At 33.6% G+C, this 7,710-nt stretch overlaps 1 protein-coding gene across 8 annotated transcripts in view; it reads right to left on the bottom strand.

Annotated features, from left to right (window-relative positions):
* The window catches only part of LOC149797813 (uncharacterized), a 156,542-nt gene that overhangs the window by 122,678 nt on the left and 26,154 nt on the right, over nucleotides 1–7,710 (bottom strand). For 3 of the 8 annotated variants that reach the window (XM_089962806.1, XM_089962803.1, XM_089962810.1), the window contains exon 2: nucleotides 6,361–6,512. The exons of 3 other annotated variants lie outside the window; for them this stretch is intronic. The gene's annotated coding sequence lies outside the window, so the exon portion shown is untranslated. Of the gene's footprint in view, nucleotides 1–710; nucleotides 1,776–6,360; nucleotides 6,513–7,710 lie in introns of those variants that run through there. 2 more of the 8 variants (XM_089962807.1, XM_089962804.1) reach the window with 1 other exon arrangement.

Here is a 7,710-nt window from a genome sequence, read left to right as displayed (position 1 = left end):
AGTAATTTCTAAAATGTAAGTTTATTCAGCTGTTTAGACACGCAGATATTAACTTGGTCCGCTTGAAAAAATACGACCAGTAAGTAAAGACTTTTCAGGAAAGACCAGTAATAATAAACCAGGATTACCTCGCAATTATTTTAAAAATGGGATTTTACTCCTTCTCAGTTGCTGCTACTCAAAACTACCTATTCTAGACCGCATCAAAAACCATTTGTTTTATTTCATTGTACCTTTTGACCAGGAAAAAAATCATTAATTCCTCAGACTATTTTAGGAGTCTTCGTCGGTCTGGATGGGTTGTAAATGACTTGCATACATCGTCAAACTTGGGTTCTGCATCTATAAATACCATAAATTCTCTTTGACCACTATTATTTACATTGATTCTCCTTTATGGTATTATAATGCATAATTGTTCGCATGACTTTGAATCTAACTGTGCATGTTGATTTCTACTTTGATTTTGTGTTGTTTGTTTGTTGTTTTTTCTATGTAGATAATGTCTCCGTCTGGTCAGTTTTTTGAAGAATATAAAGAATAAGGATGAGGAGAACAGAAGTGGCAGTACGTGTGTAGATCAACTTTTAAAAAATTATCAGTGTGCTCACCTTCCTGGAAGACAAAATATTAAAAGCGCCTTTAAACATGGCCAATTTATTATATCTATAAGATATTGGTTCTTGATATAAAAAACAACGAATACTTACCAATTTCTTGCTTTGTACCAATCACATTGAAACAGCTTCTATTAATTTCCACCAAAATGTTGGCTTGAATCCTTTCCAGTCGTTCGACGCACATCTATAACATGACGCGTTTTAGTCAAACTATCCTCATTATATAAATGTTTATTCCGCTTTATAATTTGTGTACCTCTTCCCAAACGATCCTATTAACTAGCTCTTATTGGTCCATCTGTTCCACAAAATCAATTCACGATCTCTCAAAAAATAGTCTCTACGTACAATAAGTGTACTTATGCATTTCCTGTGGAAATACGTGAATTTAGGACACTGTAATTAGTTTCAGAAATTGCTGGGCATCGTGTTTTACCATAGAGGGTTTGGGTTCTCATTACCAATAGGTACCGAATTTCAGCATGCGAATCATCGGAAACTTAAGCTCTTTTTGTTAGAACAAACTTGAGATTAGCCGTGTACAATAAAGCAAGTCTACAATAAAACTATTCGAAAATAAACTGTATCTTAGAGAACAAGCATCATTTTTTTCATTCCTAATAGGTCAGAAATAAAGATTGTCAAACGAAATTCTTGTACGTTTTGTATTCCTTTCGAATCAGGAAAAATATGTCCAGTCAGGTGTTTGACATTGCCACACTGTAACTGAATATCATCAATGCCTTGAAAATGGTAATCTTTCTATTTGACAGTGTCAGTTGCTGACTCTGTAATCAAATTATGTTATGTTCAATAAATCTTGCATTCAGCGAACAAGATAGACGCTTTTCTCAGACAGTTCATTCAGCTATTTGAACATAAATTCCATATATTAACCGCTCGTCAAAGCGCAATGGCAAACCATGGCCCATTTCGTCTGTGATAAGTGATTCATAATCGGTGAAAGGTCCATACATATGCCCCTTGGATCTGCCCCTGTGAAGTGACATGCAAATTAAAGAGCTTGTTGTTATTTCTGTCTCTATTCTCGCTGAATGTTTTACGTCAGACACGGAGCTGAACTAGAAATGTTCACTTAATTGTAGCAGAAATGAAAAACAACAATACCCAATATTGGTGGAACTGTATATTATGCTTGCAGGATGCAAAATATTTAACAAGACCTTAAAGTCTAACGTCCATCAGTCTATGAATTATTGCAAAGACTAAAATATGATAATGTCACGTAACATATGCAGGTATATAGCTCTGCCTTTAACATGCAATCTCTTTGGACTAGGTCTATAATGAATTGTGATCAATATTCAGTCGTCTTCGACAAAGGTGTGGCTACACGGGCTTCATTTGATCGCGAGGCTCTTAAATATTCCACTTAAATCAATCAATTAAGATAAGGTTTGTTTGGCTCATTATATGAACTGTTTTGGCACGAAATCTTTGATAGCTTATATTTCGGGAATATAAAAGAAAATTGCTCGAGGAAATAAAATAAAGATAACTGGACTGGTCTTTACAACGTGGCCAACAGAAAGTACCTAGCCCATCATCGAAAGGTTTAGAAATACGACCTTGAGTCAGTAGTTATCACAGTTTTCTTGCGAGTCTTCAGTTGTTAAACCTTTCGTCTGATTGATACATTTTTCAGACCATCTCTTAAAAAACGCAAAGTATCCTTAATGATATCTATAAAACAGTTGTGTGTTCAGACGTTTTAAAAATGACCTTTTCGCTCGAGAAGGTTTGTTTAAAAATCCAATACAGACTGGAAATCGAATTTTTTACACAACAGTATGAATAGTAGTGATGTCTTCATCATGCAGACCTACCAGACTGTTCTACACTGGATCGCGATCGATATTCGCATATTATCAATAAAAGGTGTGACTACATATTTTATTGGAATACACAACTCAAAACTCTATTACTTGTAAAACAATCAATTAAGATGAATTAAGGTTGGTTGATTAAATTAACTGTGAGTAATAACCCAGAAATACTTAATATAAATATTTTGGAAAAATATACCTCAGCATCATAATGGAAAAAGATAATCTAATCCCAAAATGTTATATTTAATCCAAAATGAAAATATACGTGATTTGATCATCCAAACATCAACACATTTTCGTGTCCTTCACATTACTTTATATTTGCTTTTATTGATTAAATATCCAATGAACTAAAGAAAATCATTACAAACCACTAATACAATAAAATTTCAAGTTGTTTTTAAACTTGTACAAAATATGACGGTCATCAAGTAGGGGAGACAGGCGATTTTTTAAGAAGTACTATAATCTAGGCATTTGCTAGGTTTCTTTCTGGCGGGAAACTCATTCAAGAAGAAAACTTAATTTTCCAGGCCATATTTCGTGTCTTCAGATTCCTGTTCATACACATAAATTTCAATCACGATCACTATTAACACAAAATAAAACAGTTTTTCGTTACATTATAACTCGTTAGCTAAAAAAATATATGTCTGCAAATGCGGTGATACAAGATTTTTTTGTACTGGCGTAGTAACCTTTCAAGTAGTCCCTGCACCAGAAGGGGTGCGGTCAAAATTCCCATAAAACAACATTTCTTTAATAAGAGGAACCCCATAATTATGTTTACGGATCGGGTCGGGTCACTGTGTTTTTGAAATAATTGTAAAATAGCTCAAATTATTTCTATATTATCTATCATTTTTATTGGAGATATAGTCATGTGAGCTTCTTCATATAGTAGACGTTCCTTAGATGGACAAAACGTTTCTGATTTTATCTTCATCTACACTGTTCAACAAGAGAATTGATAAGTTGCCGTTGAGTGCACTCAAGCATTCTGGGATATCTATACCATTCCTATTCTATGCACTTGTTTCGAAGTAGGAATTTCTTGATTTCTTCTTGTCCTCAAAGCGATATTGTGGACGGTGTCTTTGCTTGCGTTTGCATTTAATATATAAAGGTGATCATCTTTACGACTTCATGTGATTACAGTCCACTACCAGACTGAAAATAATTAAAGTGATAATGATAAACTAAGTTTTTGCTAAAAGAAAATACAAAATATTTAGCCTTTATTCTGCGACTGCCAAAATACTGTACAATTTAGGAAATCATGATTGAAATGGAGCCGAATTTCTCTAAAAGATATTTCACATGAAATACCAGTTGTAACACATAACTATTTGTTTAATAGACTTTTTGGAAAATTTGGGGGTTTTTTTTAGAGTTGTACACGAGAAAATCTAGATTTAATCAGTTCTAAAAAAATGTTTATTATATTGAAGTCTGGTACAATATGTAGCAAATTAATAGCATAAACGATGACTCTGATGAAAGTTTAACCCTATTGGTAACGTTTGATGCTATTTTATTATCTTAGACCTGTTTTTCCAATCTCCCCTTTGTTTCTACAAATTAAATAAGATAGCATTTCAAGAAAACGTAATTTAGTAACAATCATGGGTCTACATGTGCGACTGGGATTGCATGCGAATTGAATTATATGTTTGGGTTTAGCTATAGAAATGTATGTAAATGTTAGGATATAACACAATTAAAGGTAACACCACCATCATTCCCCAATACGCTATGTAAGGTGGAAATGTAAGAACGTTTATGAAATTCTGACAATTTATATTCTATATCAAATATACAAAAGTTATCACGGAAGAATTCGTCCTGTATATACTGTCCTGAATTCCTAATTAAGAGAACCTAGCAAGTATGTGCCAACTCTTGCAGGACGCCTTCATTAGTTACGTTTGTAGAATTCGACATTAGGTAATAGGTAATAGAATACATTCTATTCTAAGATAGTTTTCGATCAATAGATTAATACGTTTGCAAGCTGATTGCTATTTCAAGGGGTAGAATAAAATAGTGTACACTGACTTACAGCAAGAAGGGCATAAAACAGTACAATTGAACATATTCTGTACTTGAGTTGACAACCACAAAGAATCCCTGGCCAATCGATATGCGCCTGCAGTTACCAGAAAGAACGTTCCGAGATGTATACCGTATCTGTCTCGGGAATCTTTGTGTCATTGCAATTACAAATCTTAGGATAATCTTTATTTTAAAAAATCTAAGATAATGTCGATTTCTGCACAAATTAGTGACTTAATCACTAATAAGGGTATTTTTTGCATTCTGCTTTTAATTTTTAATTTATCTGTTTCTCTTGTTGAAGTTGACCCCTTGTACAAAATTACCATTTCAATAAGAGAATATTACAGTTTCAGAAGGTAGTTGTTTTCACGCAGAAAGCTTCATTTCCCCGATAGGCTCAAGCACTTCGACCGATTAATCGATAATTGTTGCACGTAGCAAATGAGTTTGCCGGTTACATGCTTATTGTATAGGTAAAAAATTATGCACATGCTCTGTCTCTCTCTGTCTATCTTTCTCTCTCTGTCTCTCTCTGTCTCTCTCTCTCTCTCTCTCTCTCTCTCTATATATATATATATATATATATATATATATATATATATATATATATATATATATATATATATATATATATATATATATATATCCTTGTAAGGCAAAAATAAAAAGTATTATTTACTCTATCTATGAGAAAATATATGTATGCATATACCCATGATCATACTTGTGCTTCGCACCTTACCAACTGTTTTAGCCTATGAGACATGTGCCTATAATGTGGATTAGTCGGAGAAACTGCGTGAAGCCTTTTTACTTTATGCAGGGTGTAAGTGGACGGGAGTGAAATGAAGGCGTAGTTAGTACAGGAATTAATGTGTTGTATTCAGCATGTTTTTTACGATGTGATTCATAATTTGGGGGTTGGAAATGGGATCCCTACCTGCGCGAAAGGAGGATGGACTGAGTATTGAGACGCCAGCTCCATCCGAGTTTAAATATATCACTGTCTTAACACCATTCACCTTTGATTTAATTGAATTTCCCTCATACAAGGTTGAACAGGATACGCTTTTGAGGGAAAAGCATACAACTGCAAAATAATATTCCAATGTGGTGCAATGCTATCCGATACTAGGATATATCACCATGCATATCCTGAAACTGTAATCTTCTGATTTAAAATTATACAGATTAAAAAATTGTTGATCTCTCTAAGACCATGAATAAATTTTACAAAGAAAGCTCAAAAGAGTAAACGTCATTCGAACACACTGTTTCTAACGAAAACTCGCAAACACGAAGTGCAGCTTTTTATCTTATAGGTTACTAAAAATAAGTGGACTGTTCATTCCAAAAGCTGGCACAACATAAACGTTCATCTGTGCTTTTCAGATTTGCCTATTAGTAAATTTAGATTTTAATCAGATTAACAGTTATTTAATCAGATTAATAGTTAACCATGCATATGTATGCCTCAGAATAACAAATAGTACTAAACATATAGTACTCGATGTGAAATGCACATTCGTTTCTCAGAATGACGAATAGTACAAAACAAACAGTAATATATATGAAATGCACATTCGTTTCTAGTACAAGCTGTCACATGCATTCTTTCTTCATTATCTGAAATACCACTGAAACAAGGGAATATACGCTTATTTCCCATTGCATTGAAGCATAATAGAAAGAAGAAAAAAGTTTGACTGGACCCCTTAAGACACTCACTGGACTCCTAAAAACACTCACTGGACCCCTAAAGACACTCACTGGACTCCTAAAGACACTCACTGGACCCCTAAAGACACTCACTGGACCCCTAAGATACTCACTGGACTCCTAAAGACAACATCTTGTAGACCTTTAAAATGGTTTGCAGTGACACGTTTTTTCAGAATGACGCCAAAAATCGAACATTTCTCCTTTTTATGTAAAGCGACTGATCAGCTTGGTTCTGGTCAGTATCTGATCTGACAAGGCTTTCCTGAAAGACAAGCAGGCATGCTAAAGTACACAGACCAACATATAAAGACACAAAATCTGTATATTCATCCATAATATGATTTCATTGTTGTTTCTGCTGTTCCATTCTAGTTTAGCTTTCATGTCAATTTGTTTCTAATAGACTCGTTGAGTATCGCGCAAACACGAGATCATTAATGAAAATGCCAGCATCACAGTGGTACTAACCAATGATAACATTAAACCACTGATCATATAGTAAATCTAAAATCCCACAGGGATGATATCCTAGGACGCTGAATAATATCACTGTTGTCACCTGCTGCAGTCAGTTTAATTTTCAAATACCATAAAGTCTGCGACAAAAAGGCAAGTTATTTAATGTCAGTTATTATTTTAATGGCCAATAGGTTGAAAACGGTGATGAATCATTTACTTAACTAACGACAATGTATATTTGAACCACACAGTGTCAAGTAGATCAAAGTCGATTGTTCGTACCAATATCTTTTCGCAAGTATATACCGACATATAAAATGCATATGACTTTTGTTGCATGTTATGTATTTTGTTTGAAAGAGAGAGAGATGGAGATCTGGGTCAACCAAGTCGACAACCAACGGGAAGACAATGGGGATCTGTGTGTCTTTCTTACTGTCGTCCTGTGTGTGACCATTACGTTGCTTTATCATCCATCTGGAATCAGGTCACAATTAATAGTTCCGATTCAGTACCCAAGAATGTAGTCCCAGTCTATTTTTTATAGTTCCTGTCTCCTTTTAGTGGTGATACAAGAGTTAGATTTAGGCATTCTTGGTATGGATTTAAAGACAATTATTTATTCTTTAGAATATAAGGTTTACAGTCCAGCCTTTCAAAAAAATGCAGGTGAACCTTTGACAAGAACTTCACTGTGTGATTATCTTTGAAGGTATTTTAGATTAACATATGATTTGTATTGATTTTCACACAGTGGAAATTTCAGTACTGATAAAGAAATATAGAATATATAGTACAATCAATTGTGTTATATGTCCTGACAGCGAAGTATATGAGTGAAGTTTAAATTAGTATAAAATCTTTATTATTAATGATAGACATTTTAATATGTTATGTTAATTGACTTTGAAAATATAAGAATGCAATTAAGAATAAAAAAAAGTAATTTATTTTAAAATATTTAAATGCAATTTAAAATAAAAAAATCGCCAAATCTTTAT

Source organism: Sinohyriopsis cumingii, chromosome 6 (assembly GCF_028554795.1).
Source record: "Sinohyriopsis cumingii isolate HCF-2022 chromosome 6, ASM2855479v2, whole genome shotgun sequence".
Taxonomy (NCBI): Eukaryota; Metazoa; Mollusca; class Bivalvia; order Unionida; family Unionidae; genus Sinohyriopsis; species Sinohyriopsis cumingii.
This window is presented reverse-complemented; position numbering and strand designations above follow the sequence as displayed.